This window comes from Dromaius novaehollandiae, chromosome 2, assembly GCF_036370855.1.
Source record: "Dromaius novaehollandiae isolate bDroNov1 chromosome 2, bDroNov1.hap1, whole genome shotgun sequence".
Classification (NCBI taxonomy): domain Eukaryota; kingdom Metazoa; phylum Chordata; class Aves; order Casuariiformes; family Dromaiidae; genus Dromaius; species Dromaius novaehollandiae.
Window position 1 is genome coordinate 162,099,704 of NC_088099.1, and position 15,929 is coordinate 162,115,632.

The following is a 15,929-nucleotide window of genomic DNA, read 5'->3' on the forward strand; positions in this document are numbered from 1 at the left end:
GCGGCAGGAAGGAGCTCACTGAGGCCCTAGGGGGGAAAGGACTGAGCTCCCATGGATAGAGATAGCCCTTTGGTACCTAAGCCGTTTTAATTCACCGTGAACGGCTTCAGAAGTGTGTATCTTGACCGAATCAGGCGCGTCTGCACTAAGAGGACGGCTTTGCCGTAGCGATAGCCATACAGACCCCGGAGGTGCCAAGCGGCAAAACACATCACGGTCATCATAGCAAGTCATTATATCTTCTGAGATATGTTTTAAATCCTTCAGGAAACAGAGAGGAAGGGGAAGGCAACGGCACAGTGAGTGACCTGTCTCCCCCCAGCCTAGAAGATCACATGCTTAAGAGTTACCAATTTACTTCCAAAGCAGTGAAAGAACAGTAATATAAAAAACATGTTTGACAGAACTGGAAACTCATTGATTGCTAATACATGTCTCAAAATACTACAAGATATTTAGGTAAAGTTTAGAGAAAATAATTTCCACGATATTAACAAGGCTAAAAATAAACATGGAAGATGCGGATTTCACACAGTTATTCAGCCCGGTGTCTATGACCATCCCCGTTTTAGAAGTTTCTTTTCCTAGCCACTGAGTGCAGTTCAGAGGTTTTATATTTGCCTTGGAGAGCCATATTTATGAATGGTTTGGTGAATCACATACCGTAATTTTTGGATTCAACTCCAAGCTAGGAATTCAAGCATTAAATTATTTTTAGCTTGTTATTCTTAATACGAGCCTGAACACAGATACTTTTCATGACACAATTCAACTAGTTATATTACAATATTCATAAACACCCACTTCTGCCTCATGTCCTTCTGTTTTCTTGCTTTTTCATTTTGTTTCCACACTAACAATTACTGAATATCAGTTTTATCACTTTCACTCTTAGTCATCATAAGTGTTATACGCATTTAATATTAATGAATTTAGTACAGAATTCTACAGTTTCTGTCACCATAGTTAATTTCAGAACAAATGACTGCATGGAAATTGTATTATCTTTCCTACACAGTAATGGTATTAAATTATCTATTTGAATTGTTTGTCATACTGCAAGTGAATATATTCAATTAAGTATAAAGAGCAAAACTCGTGAAAACAAGAATTCATTTCAGTATTAACTACAGTAATATACCTAAATAATTTCTTGTCATAAGAGCAATGATGGGTACATATTTCATTTACTAAGAAGTCACTTTAAAAATATTTTTTAAACATCACAGCTTATATTCTATCATGGAGAACAGAATTCAGTTGCAGGCAAATGCCACAAAATCTATATACTTCTTAGTTCAACAAAGTAGCTTTTGATGAGCATTTTGACACACAAAATGGTAGACCATTCCTCCTCCCAGCATCTAGAAAACAACTATCTGATGCAAAATGCACAGCTCCTAAAAAGCGCCCCCAGAGCCTCAAATCGGATTCACAGTTCTGGGATTGAGTCATCTCTGCCATCCACTTGAGCATTTCGTGATCACTTCTACTATATTCCACCGTAATATTAACAAGTCTTGGTTGTAAGGGCAATGTTAGTGCTCTTTGTGCTTGGTAGCACCCTCCCTACAACCACATCTCAAATGTGCTAGGGACAGGGTTTGCAATTTTACTGTCCCTCTTGTATTCTCTTTTTCTAACCTTCTCTGCTGGATATTTGAAGAATTAAGAACTTTATCCAAATACACAGCTTTAAAATTTTACCCCCTTCTTCATTATGTAACAGTTTGTCCTGGCAGCAATATCCCTCACATATAAGGGGTCATTTAAGCAAATGCCCTTAGACTGGGTGCAAAATATGGCAGAGGACAAACTACAACTCTGAGCCAGAAGGAAGAAGAGTTCCAATTATATAAGTCACCGGGACCTATGGGAACCATGACAGGCCAGCAACAGTCAAAGATGCAGCAGGGGTGGAGGTGCAGAGATTTGTAACAGAACATTAAGATTGGTATGAATGGAAGCGTAAGAGTGTGTGTGTGTGTGTCAGCAGCAGAAGGAACCAAAGAATGGCATGTGATGCTGGCATCTATATCAGCAGGTCATTAATCCCACAGCACAACTACATGTTGTTTCTGAAGACACCCAGATGAAGAAAACCAATGGAAACAACACCCAAAAGAGACAAAAGGGAGTAAATCAGTGTTGCCAAATGACTCACAGGGGTAAGACAAGATGAACAGGTAAAAAATCAAGATCACCATCAACTCCTAAAACAGTACAAAAAGCGCATCCAAACAACAGCAAGTTTGCCAATCAAGGAAAACCCAGGAGGCATGATGATGACTCAGTGGCCTGTGTCCCTCGCCCTCCATGTCACCACAGGTAATTCAGGTCAGACTACCTCAATAAACATCTAGGTGCTAATGAGTATGAAAGGACAAGCACGAGGAACGCGAGGAAGTAAATCAGTTTTATGCAAAACAAAGTCACTTCTCCTGTTCAGCCTCACATTGTCCTTTGTTGCATTGCTTGCAACATTAAACAGTCTTACACTGAGCTTTGCTACATTAGTTGCTACAGGTGCAGATATGAAAGGACAGAGTAGGGAACATTCTTACCTGATGAGAAGCAATAATAATGATTCTGCCTTTGTTCTTTAGCTTGCTGCCTTGATTAACCATCCTCACCTTCTGGACTCCCAGTTTATCTTTTTTTTACTTCTGCAGTAATCTTCATCCTTATTTTGGCACTGAAAGAACATCTCTGGTTCTTGAGTCATTGAGCCTCACTACAGCAACTATGGTGGATTTTTCCACCAAGAAAAGTTCTTGTCCTAAATCCTTCACATATTTAGAGCCACTGGTTGGGCATCAACACTATAAAAGGTTTGTCACTTAAGTTCTTTGTACAATCACAACCCCATGTAAAAGGCAACATTAACAGAAGCTTTAAAAAAAAAAAAAAACTAAAGATGAAAGGGAAGGGAAAAATCAGAGCTAGAATCTCTGAGTTTTGGTGTCAGGCCTAGTCAAAGTGGTCTGGAAGCTATGACTGTCGGAGGTCGGGGGAAAAGAAAAAAGATATCAGTGCTGGGGTCTCTGAATAATGGTGCTTGGCCAGATTAAAGCATACAAAATCTTTGCAACTCCCAACCACAATTTCCTTAGCTTTAACAAAAATACCCCCAAGTTCTTCCAGAAATTCCAATATCTACCATCTTATTAAAAAAACACAATTTGTCACTAGAATGAGTTCAGATCCACCACACACGACAGCTGATCCCAACAGTATAATAAGCATCGATTGTAGATGCCCCCTCCAAACAGACAACAGAAGATGCCAAGAGGCAAATGAGTTTCAGCGGCATCTTCTGAAAACAGAAGAGTAATGGTATTTACGAATCCTGAATCAAGCTCCTCAAGGCACTGTCATCTCTACACACTCACTCCTTCTCTCACCTTGTGAAGGAAGCCAATCCTGTTCTGTTTATTCAACTCATCTCATTCTGTCCTAGTTTCCTTATTTACTAAACTCTGTGCACTCCTTCCTAGTCTCCCCTGCCTAACTCCTTGTCTGAGCTCTTCTGCCCACCCTCCAGTGCTCAGTTCCTGCTCACATCAATGCCTGTCAAATACAGCTACCAATCCCTCCCTTCAGTCCACTCAGTGATTCCTTGCTATAGCCTCCATATCTAGCCAGTACCAGTTGATTTCCCCTTCTGTTTCCCTTAAACAACTCTCCCAAAAATCAAAAAAAAAAAATTAAAAATCAAAAATCAAAAAATAATTTAAAAAAACAAAAAAATAAAACAATGAAGTGCTACAGAATGTGAAGTTCACGTACACAGCAAGTTAAGTACTGCACAGGGCTTCAGCCTGCTTCTGGACCTGCAATTTATGGAGTGCAGATGCCTTCACTGAGAGCACAGCAGATATCGACTCCTCCCTCTCCCAGGTACATGGCTTGGCTTTATTCACAGGATACAGGAAAAGCATTTTACTGGAAAAGTGTTCCCACATATGTAAAACCATAATGCAGCTTGCTTTGGTGTTCAGCAGAGCAGACCCACAGAACTAAAGATTTGACTTCAATAAAAAGTTAGAATTAATATTGCCTTGCACAGGTTTTGCTTCCATTCCTTTCTGCAAGTAAGCTATTTCTGGGAATCATTTACACCACAATCATATATTGCCTTCATGCAGTATTTCTGACTCATTTAGCATTATTGATGGACCTGACCTGGATATGAATTAGGGCTACATAGAAAGGTGGGTTGTTTGTAAAGCAAGACTTCTGCCTCACTTGTTGCAAAAGCTGCAAACTACTGAGAAGAAAGTGTGACATTTTTTGAAAGGGAGTGATAATTCTCCTGAAAAAAAAAATCTATCCACACTTTCCTCAGTTTCTTTATGATATAGAAACCTGTGTCATGATGAAATTATTAGAATCTGTACTTAAAAATATATAATTACTTTAAAAACCTCTCATCCTAGATGTCTTAAATTGAGAATTTGGGGAAGCTTTTCACCTTATACTTCAATGCTTCATTTTCCTTTCTTTCCCCAAGCACTTTGTGAAAATAAACACCCTTCCCCCACCCCCAAATCTTGTGCTTCTTTCGGAGCTTTCCTGCCTTAAGTGCAAATCATTAACCTTGCAGAAAGTGAGATCTTTTATATAATTGAACATTAGTCAGTTAATTATTCACAGCACATTTTATCTTCTCAATATAATACTGTTTAATCTTAAGAGTACTGATCAAAACATTTTTGGCTTACATCATTTTCTTATCTATTCATTAGTTTTTGCTCTGTTCAAAGAAAATCACTAGTTTCTGGTTCTAGCATATTTTGGGGTTACAAAATTATAGGACCACATACATCCCAAAGCGGCATTAAGTCGAAATTAACCAGTTCTTCCTGGGTTTGGTAAAGTCTTTCCATTAAGGGAAAATTCTAGCTAGAGTTAGTTACAGCTAGATGTATTTGACAGTGCCCCTTAATGTCCTCTCTGAGAGTTCATCTTGAAGAGGCACATTCTCAAACTATTTTATGTATGTAATTTAGGGTGTATAAGGTATATAATTTAATGTTAAAAAAAACTGTGAAAAAAGATGGATTCCTCCAAAGAAAAACTCAAACTGTATGGTAAGCAACAAAAATAAAAGTTAGTTGTTCACAGTGAATAACTTCTTTACCCTTCACCCTTTCGTGAACAGTACTGCCCTTTATCCCTGTGCCATCAGTTTGATCATCTGCTGTGTTGCTCAAGTGAGTCCACCACTACACAGGTTTAAAAGGAATTTTCAAAGAGGTTCAGCACTTGCTTGACTTTCACTTTTATTTTCCAACTAATCAGAAAGGGAAAACAACTCAAGCTGATGATGCATATTTTTGGAAGCCCCATCTGAAAATTTAAAGGAAATAGCACTGGGAAATTATAGGAGATTTTTTTTGCAACTAGTTCTATACTTAGAAAAAAGTTTTTATTGTTTTGTTGTAAATGCCTATTTTTCTCCATAGTATCTATTTAGAGTAACTGTACATAATTTCATTTTTATGGGCTATGTTTAATGTGGAGTTCTGTATTTAGTACTGTATAATTGCTGTTTTCTTGTTACAGAACATTAACTTTATGCTTCCAATAACATCTTTATAATGGAAATGCTAATAAAAATGTGGCACTGCAAGCTGCACATTTACAAAGCTCTCCAGAGCTTAATATAAGGCTTATCATAATTCTTGCCATCTCAGGATTGTATAGTCTAGTGACATCGGTTATGCTGAACTGTTAATTTAAAAATTATCTCCTGTAGGCCTGAAAGGCAACAATCATAAATAACTTCAGAAAAAAAAAATACATACTGCAAATGCTTCTAACAAACAGATTCTAGTTTTCTCAGCATAGCAATATAATCACTGCAGGCTTTAGAAATACTCCGTATTAATCACATTTCTGCTTCCAGGTTTGTACTATTTAATGCTATTACAAATGTACAGCCCGTTTTTCTTTTGGTAGGTGAAGTTAGACTATCTGGAGACAGCAGCAGAGCTGGAACACTGGGCAGATTTAAACATTATTTTCCTTGTTCTTCTATGCCTTTTTTTTTTGGGGGGGGGGGGGGGGGGAGGGGCATCTTACATAGGCTCCTATGGAACTAGCAGTGCTATGGAAAAAAAGGAGCTGGAAAGTGTTATTATGTGCTTGGGTATGTCTGCTCTTTCAGTTCAGTACAAAGCAAACACCACACAGCTGGACAGCAATATAAATGTATGTGAAAAAAAAAAGCTTTATCACAAGCTTTTTAAGCAATAGCATTATCAAAATGGAAGCTTATTTATATGTGTGATAATGTACACAAAACAAAGCAACATGCAAATAGCACCCTGATCTCATTCTCTTCACCATTAATGTAATTTTGGGAAAGAATAAATGTAAATGTGTATGTCAAATGGAGAAAATAAATTCATACTACAAAAGAGCATGTTCTGAACACCAGATGATGAGGATGAGATGGAAAAAGGCAGAAGGACAGGTGTAGAAGACAGACATCTTTGTTATCATATTCCCACTGGGTAAGTTGCCACAGTTCTGACTGAATGGTGACCTATTTATAGGATAACAGTGCAAACAGAAAAAACAGCACCAATCATGCTGCTTTTTTGATCTATTAACTCTGAAATAGGAGTTTGTGACCTTGACATACCCAAACTGCAAACTATACCAATCTGACAGCTCATACACAATTTGTAGTAGGATTTTGATTTGTCATTGCACTATACATTTGGCTTCAGGAGATCACGGTTCTAGTCTTGATCCTTGTCAATCTTCTGCAAGATGAACAGGTTAAGTGCTCCATACCTTAGTTTTCTCCTGGGAAAGCAAGAACCACCACCACTACCTACCTAAATGGTTTTTGTTCCTCCGAAGAAACAATACATACATATATTTATATATTACACAATTACCTACATTGCCTTCCACATACAGTTTATTTGTGCTAATAAAATGCATGCCTCAGACTTCATGTACCTGTGGGGTTTTGTTTGTTTTTATTTTAAATAAGCTTAAATAAGGAGTGGTATATTCTCATCTACCCATCAAGCTCAATGGTTAAGGCAACCAGGAGTTTGCTCAGAACTCTACTGCCTTACTGTTAAAAAAGTTTCAAAATTACAAGAAACAGTATGCATACATAACTATTTCCCTAGAACTCACACCCAGAAAGGAAGAAAGCAATATAATAGAGATCCCCTTATAAGCAAGGGAGAAGTAGTTTGTTTCCTGTTTGTTGAAAGCTATCCTTTTCTGGTAAAACAAAATACACAGTTATAAATGAGAGGCAATATTCTACAAATTATAAACATTGATGGATGTCTTTCAAGTGCATTCAACTGAATGTTTTTCGTCTAAGACGACTGTGTCTGATATAAAAATCACCATGGAATTCAGGCAGCCTGCAAGTGCAACATTAATTATCTCAGTCTTTTATTTCTAATTTTTGCATGAAATGATAATTAGATAAAGAATTTCCCATTCATGGAGATTGGAAATTGAGCTCTGGCACCTCTCAGGTGAGGACTGAGCTCACAGGCAAGCGTAAACCCATTTTCACCAGCAGTTTAAGCCAAGATGCTGGATTTAGCTGAAGCAACTCAGGCATTGGCACGCCTCCCTCTGCTGACTCTGTGTGGATAACTATGCTAATATATTGAAAAAAGTCTGCGGCTAGATTCTTCACAGCTGATCGGTCAACAGCTTCTACAGGTCTTCAGAAGCATCTAGACTTTCCACTGACTACAGAATGAAATTCGTGGGACTACTGTGACTATCTAAACAATATTTTGAAGATGTCTAATTATGAAAGAAGGTAAAAAAAACTGTTCATTTACCATTGCCCCCAAAATCACAAATATTGGTCATCTTTGTAATACTCCAGCTACTAAGATTTAATGATGACACCACAAGTAAGCATAAGAGAAGACCACTTCATTTCTCTAAACTCTGACTAGAGCTGACAGAAGCTCCAGTTAAACTCCTTAAATGGTGTAGGCCATTTGAGTTTCCTTCCTTCCTTATTACTCCATCAGTTGAAGCTGGAAATTTCAGGCTTCATTCTATGCTGTCTCAAAACCCAGCAATTATTATGTTCTACCTGAGATTTTTTTTTTTTTTTAAGCCAAGCTAGCAGTGTTTTCCTGGTCCAAAAATGATCCCCCTGCCCCCCCCCCCCCCAACACAAATTAAAAACTTTCAACAGGTTTTTAACTCCAGTGCTCCAATGAGATAATTTCTCAAATTGGAGAGTAAAAGAAATTAAGTTTTGTTGTTTGCATACGTGCATGTTTCTCTTATTTGTGGAGTGGTGTTCTTCAAATCATTTTCTATTTTATTTTGACAATGACTAAAAATGGATCTTTAAAGGTTTAGTTATATTTTTTCTGCCTCACTTCTTTCAGTGAAAGAGCAGTACAGTTGCATAATTTGTGAAGCACAGTCCCTAAAAACCATCTGCTCAGTCTACTTTCATTAGTCCATAACATCAAGGATTTTTTTCGCTTTGTTTGGTAACACCGACACTATTGCTTAAATATCTAATAAAAAATAAATGGGTTCAGCTTTCATGTTTTTACTGGGATGCTGTAAGTGGTAATAAACTAGTCATGCTGTCATATCTTAGCTATCGATTTTACAAAATTGTTTATAATTCAATCCACTTATGTACTGTATTATGTGTACATTTCAAATGTCTTGTAAGATTGTTTACATCTGCACATACTTAGTTTCACCAGTTATATTCTGAACTGTAACTAAAGCATGACTAACCTCATCTATATTAACGAAAGCTAGAAAAAAAAATTCCTTTGAAATCGGTGAAGTCCTCCAGGTGTAACGAAATTTAATGGAATCAGAATCTTCAGGCACAATAATTGCCGACTAAAGAGCATTAAATCAATCTGTAATAATATTCTGCAGTAAAAGCAACCATCAGCTCTAAATAATAGGTATGAGCTATCACTGAGAACTAGGTATGGGAAGCTATTATTTTAGACCTTACCTATATTTCTACCAGAAATGTTGCAGTTCAAACAAGAATTCAGGAAAGTTCAGTACTGTAGGATTTCCAAATCCTATCTAGATTTCTACCTACCATACTTTCCAATACTTTGAGGTTCTCTGCAGAAAGGCCATACCTGCAAAGCCTTCGATACTGAAACTGATTTATCAGCAAGAGGTCAGAGCTTGGCACAGTGCAAACCTCCACATAGTCACTGTTACACAGAAATATGCCCTTCAGTCCTCTGACTCCCGAGAGTCAAGAAAAGCTTTTCATGCCCATCTCTTGGACAGCTCAGTTAGTACTCTCTTATCCATGAGGCAGTGTCTGTCATCTGCCATCTTTGGGAAGGCTTGAAATCTAGTCAAATTCCACCCCCCCCCCCCCCATCCCCCTGAAAATGCTCACATCTAACAGCTATCAGAGTGGCAGTGAAGGCCTGCAGCCCTTCCTGTCCCGTCCTCTCCCCCTCACACACCCACATTCTTAGGCTCTCCAAACACACTTCCTTCCCCCAACAATCAATTTTGTGAGTCTGGAGATTCCCCTCTTTCCTCCATCTACAAACCCACATGGATCCCTGGACAACGTTTCTCACCTACCTCTCAAAACATATGTAACACCCTAGAGATTCTCCTTTTCCTCTGCTCCTGGAGCAGAGCAGCACCATTAGTAGTCCACAAGAGAGAGACATCACTATGGAGTCCGCAGGAGGTATTGTCCTCCTTCACCAAGGCCTGCATGGATGAAGACGAAGCTCCTGACTAAACTCAGACATAAAAAGGAGCATACAAGAAGTGGAAGCAGGAACAGCTGACCCAGGAAGAATACAGACTGTCTGAGCATGCAGGGATGGGTTCTGAAAGCTAAAGCCACCTGGAGTTGAAACTGGCCAGGGATGTGAAAGGCAACAAGAAAGGCTTCAACAAGCACACAAGCACCAAAAGGAAGGCTAGGGAAAATGTGGGCCTGCTGCTAAATGGGGTAGGGGCCTTGGTGATAAAGGACAAAACAGGCAGAGGTACCCAATGCCTTCTTTGCCTCAATCTTTACTGATAAGACCAGCCCTTAGGAATCCCAAACCCCTGAGACCAGAGCAGTGAAGACTTATTCTCAGTAGATTAGGATCAGAGAATACTTAAACTGGACAAAAATATTCATGGGCCCTGAGGGGATGCATCCGCAGCTGCTGAGGGAAGCTGGCTGACATCACCAAGAAGCCACTCGCAATTATCTTTGAAAGCTCATGACAATTGGGAGAGGCTCCTGAAGACTGGAAGAAAGCAAGTCTCCTCCTCCCCCTTCTTGAAGATCGGGAGTGATGAGGAGAATCTGAGGAACTACAGGCCAGTTAGCCTCACTTTGATCACTTGAGAGCAGTGGATTTTGTTTACCTTGACTTTGATAAGGCTTAAGACAGGGGAATCTTATCGATGTTTATAAATATCTGAAGGGAGGGTGTAAAGAGGATGGGGCCAGACTTCTCTCACTGGGAACCAGTGAGAGGATGAGAGTGCACACCAGTGAGAGGACAAGAGGCAATAGGCACAAACGGAAACACAGAAAATTTCATCAGAAGGGTTTTTTTTAAAAAAAAAAAAAGAAAAGAAAAAAAAAAAGAAACAAACAACTGTGAGGATGTCTGAACACTGGAACGGGTTGCCCAAAGAGGTTGTAGAGTCTCCATCCTTGGAGATACTCAAAACTCAGCTGGACATGGTCCTGAGCAATCTGCTTTAGCTGGCCCTGCTTCAGCAGAGAGGTTGGGTCACCTTGTCTCCAGAGGTCCCTTCCAACACCAAGTATTCTGTGATTCTGTATCAGAGAACAATAGCATTGATTTGGACATCTTCCTCACTCCCTCCACATCGAGGAATGCGGAAGACCAGGACCATGGACAAACACAGCTAAAGAGCACAACAAATGACACCCTGATGGTGGGACAGGGGGTCAGAAGGTGTCTGAATGGCACAGTTAGAAGGAGGGCAAGAAACAGACCACAGCAAAGTAGGAATTTAATAAGTCTGTGTCATTAAATAACTGAACATTTCAGATGTATTATAGCTGTCCCTGAGTTCTTTTTCAGAGCATGCAAAAACAGTCACCCCTGAGTTTTTGAGAACAGTTTGCTTCAGCAATACCTTCAAGTAGCCCAGCAGGTGGGCTCCTTCTGCCTTAGAGTCCTCTCATACTGCCCTAGCAAAACCACCCTTTCACCGCCAGGCACCAGAATACAGCTCTGCCACTTCCAGGCATGCAACACATACCCTCAGTTTCATGCCATAAGAACATTCCTCCAATGGACTACAGCACAGCCCTCACTATATCAGACACTTCCTTCAGAGAAAGGAGGGAACATGCACACAATTATTTGACTTATGACATGGGCACTACATGGCTAATGAGGGAGACCCAAAGTCGCATGTTTATGTACTGTGGATGCAGCTAGTCAGCCCTGGGAAGCATGGGTGCAACCACGTGGTGGTTGTGGGAAAAGAACCAGGGCAAGGAATCACACCCTGAAACAGATGCACTTATTAGTATAGATGTAGCCTGTATATTGGACAGGTTAAAGTCTTAAGCCACACCTCATTTATGGGAGGAAGTTTCCTATCCTATCCCCAAACCAAGAAGCAGAACTCCTAGCCTCATATAATAGTTCATAGATGCACAGAATATACTTGCCTGCTTTTAAAATTTATTTTACAAGTTAGTTATTTAAAAAAAAAGAGGTATGAAGTTTAATGAACTGAAATGCTTCTACATCAAAAGGGGCTATTTTATCAAGATATTACAGACTTCGTTGTACACCCCACAATACTTACTACTACTAAAGCTGAAGAAGCAATAGTAAGTTAGCCTTATCAGTAAAACCTTAAAATAAAAGTTAACTATAGCTTCACTTTTCTTACAATTACTAAATATACAGTCTTTATGATACAATATCTTAACTCTACACTAAGTGGCCAAAATGAATAGAAATAAAAAGCTTAAGATCCATATGGAAATTACTTCTTCTATTCTACACACAACAGATTTTCTATTCTTTAAAAGAAAGTAAAGCTGAAAGACTATACAAGAAACTTCAGTCTTATCATATAATGCCTTCTAAGATTATTTAAATACTTATTGCCTGCCACCAAGCATGTGAAATGGCTGTACAAAGCTTCTGTTCCCTGAAATCATTGATTAAAATAGCAACTTGTAAATGCAGTGGAGAAACGCAAAAGGGTTCAGAAAGAAGCAACAAATTTAGAATACTGAAAAGTTTGTGCTGCACTGAAAGCCTACAGAGGACAGGTCTAATTAGTTTATCTAGAAGCAGCACATAATCATAACTCAGAGCATATACATGGAAAAGAATCATCACAAACTTAACTTAGTGAAATCCAACGGGAGGAAGCTGGAGCTTAAGTAGATGTAAACATATTTACTAGTGAGAGATATCATCACAGCTGTTAGGAGAATTCCTGCATAATCAGAAAGAATATAAATAGACAAATAAAAAGGCCCTAAGCTCACCAAGTTTACAATAAAGCATTAAAAAGGCAACATCCTTATAAACACATGAGAGTAAAACGGTATACCACTCAGCATGATAGGCAGCTGTCTCAGCACAACAAGTATCTAACCCTGATGAGGCAAAAACAAAACAAAACAAAAAACTTAATCAGATCTGACAACAAGAAAGAGTTTTAATGAAGGTTTCCCAGGGTAATGGGTTCATTTTTAACAGATGTTCATAAGGAGTCACTCCAAACAGCAGCTGTGCTCAGGACAGTGGCAGTAAATACATGACACTATACAGATGGGCTGCTTGTGTATGTTATCATATCATGATTTACTAGGAAATAAATACGGGGCTCCAATTTGGGCATGAAGTTCATTTTTTGCATTTTTTCCAATAACTTTATTTAAAAGAAATGGGCAAACAGTTTACCACTTTCCTCTTTCATGTATATATTTTTATTAATCTACTTTTATTATCTTTCAGTAAAATTGGATCCCATTTTTTGTTCAGAAAATTTTCAGTTTATAGTACGGTCATAAATATGACTTCTTAGATATCTTGAAGAAATGAAGCGACTTATATTCCATTTTACTATAAAGAGACATATTTGTTCTCCCCAACCCTGTGTTTAAGTATTACTAACTAATGAAAGTTTAGCTGGCTAAACAAACTTCAAGATTAGAATTAGCAAGGCAGCAGTTTAAATTGTCACTACAAAGAACTTAAAATCCTGATAAAACATTGAAGTGTTCTTGTAACCTTAAGAATAAATTAAAGAGCAAGTTTCTCTGCATTCCAGTACTTACCAGTGAGGTGTTAACTAGGTCAGTGCCATAGTACACCTCATGCATTTAAAACCAAGAGTGGTAACATGGTATTCTGAATACTTCCTTTTGCTTAAAATTTTGTTCTTCTCTCTCTGATAAAAGTCACAAGAACACTACACACAGCCAAAGGGTCAAATTGTATCTTATGCTATTTTCATGTAGCACAGTGCCTTTGGGAAATACTATTTTAAAAACTACCTATGCACCTAATTCCCATATAATTCTTAGGAATTCTCAGGAATCTTTTAGACCTTCACAGAAGCATTCTCTGAATTAGAGAATTTGGTGGATCAGATGCCTTCCTCATGGACACTATCATTTTTAAGACTTGTCAACCTGACATCATTTCATACCTAAGAAAATGCCTTCTCATGAATGCACTAAAAGATACAAAACATTCCTAGTTGCAAGTAAACCTGATATGCAAATTCCTTAAAATGCAAAACAATGAGATATTCCCTACTCCATGCAATTAAAGTTCAGAGCTAAAAACAGTCCCTATTCAAAACGGTGACAAATCACATACATGTTCCTGGTACTAGATTAAAGCAAAGGGAGCCTGAACTTACTCAACTCTTAGAGGCATTCCTACAACAACCCTTGTTAGGCCACAGCAAATCTTCAGAACTGCTGTTAGATGCACCTGTCAGACTGATTGCATTTAACTCTCAAGCAAAGTTACCTCCCATATAACAAACGAAAAGAAGAGAGAGATCCTCATGAACATTTCTGGACTTAGTCTTCATGTTAAAACATTCTTGTCCACTGAGAAGTTCCTTTTTCTGTTTACTGTCTATAAATAAGGGTTGTGTACTTTGGAAACTTTGGCAAAAAAAAGGTTCTTCATACCTCTGTCTTTTTTAAACTTCCAGGATTCCCTCCTCCTTTTCTGTTCCTGTATTTTCAAACTAAGACCAAACACGTTATGCCTGATTTTGCCTTACAAACACTTGCTTCCCCATTCCTTTTCCTTCAGAAGAATTCTTCCTTTATTTCTGAGAAGAGACTAGTAGGAGCAAAAAGCAATTAAAGGAACTCTACAATTCCTTTCTCTGAAAGGAACTAAGTAGACTGCTCTAGGATTTCTGAATTTGTACAAAGCCCTAAATTTAATTTTGTGAGTGGATTAAAAAAAAGACAAAAAAGCCTTAAGCATCAACACTACATCCCCAGAATAAAAAAGTTTGTCATAAACGTATTTTTTCCATTTGCTTTAAGTGCCTTTAAAAAACACCAGTCTAGGAATTCCCAAAACATTTGTCCCTAACAACAGAAATGTCAAATTGTTCTTAATCCTGGGGGCACTTGGTTGGAATGTAAAATTGTTCAGCAAGTGAAGTTACTTTCTTACCTAAATACGAAAATGGTTCTCAGAAGTGGAAGTTTCTCTTCCATACTGCAATTTGAATGCAAACATGTCTTTAAAATACAACATGGAAAATAAAAAAATCCACAAGCATACAGGTAAGCATTCTCCAAGTGAATGACATGCTGTTGCCTCTGCTGAAAAGGTAATAGTTATTGACAGGCTTTGTTACATGCAGAAGCTTCCCTCCAGGTAGGATGAGAGTTGTGAAGGTAGCGATAACCGGAACAAGTTAAACGGGTGCCAGGGACTAATGACACTATCATTCCACTGCAAGTCAAAAACTAAACAATTCACATCTCCATGAACTTAATGCCAAGCAGCAGAATATCACACAGACTTTGAAGAATTCCATGTATAGTAGCAAGCGAAAAACATATATTCTAGTTACCAAGTAGTTCAGAAACCCTGCTTGCATATGTAGCTGTTCCTGATTAACTCCACATGGGAACAAAAATATCTTGTTTCCATTTAGCTTAGAACACTCTCACTTGTTCTAGCATAAATACATATGAAATTAATCTGGAGCCATTTTTGTACCTGAAATTTGATATAAAACAGGATGCAGAATAAGGGAAAATACTCTTATCGTAATGTCATCCACTTATTCTCTGGCAGCACATATTGCACATCCTGTGGTATTTACATAATGAGAATGGAAAAGAAAGTTCATCCAGCAAAATTCAGTAAAATCAAAGATGTCTCTGCATTTTAATGCAGAAAAATTAGAAGAAAACTGAAAGTTCAATCCTGGTCTCCCTGGAGTTTAAATTGGCTTCAACAGCACTGTTTAGATACATAATTTATTAGCAAGTATAAACTCTACTCAGGCACAAGTCCCTTTCTAGGCAACAGAAATTTTCTCCTGTTACTAAAGCTATGGAGCAAGTACATCAACCCAGCTAAAACATCTTCTGATTACTCCTTGATTTGAGTCATAAACAAATTATTTCATTCTTAAGTTAAAGCGTATTAACATGGGCCAAAATTAGTACAAAAACTTTGGCATCTTTTATGCAATTCTGACAGTTTAAGGATCAACCACTAACTCCTAAATTACAGTCTCACAATATAGCTGCAACGGCAAACAGTCCAGTATGAAACCAGAGCGACACTCAAGGCAGGGCTTTTGTAAGTAGTATAATTGCCACTGTTAAAAACTACTCAGTTAAGTAGTTGACTGAATCTCAAATCCAATTACACAAGTGTCCTCTGAACTGA

The 15,929-nt window shown here is 38.2% G+C and overlaps 1 protein-coding gene across 5 annotated transcripts in view; it reads right to left on the reverse strand.

Annotated features, from left to right (window-relative positions):
• The window catches only part of ZFAT (zinc finger and AT-hook domain containing), a 145,545-nt gene that overhangs the window by 95,609 nt on the left and 34,007 nt on the right, over positions 1 to 15,929 (reverse strand). The gene's annotated exons all lie outside the window — the stretch shown is intronic.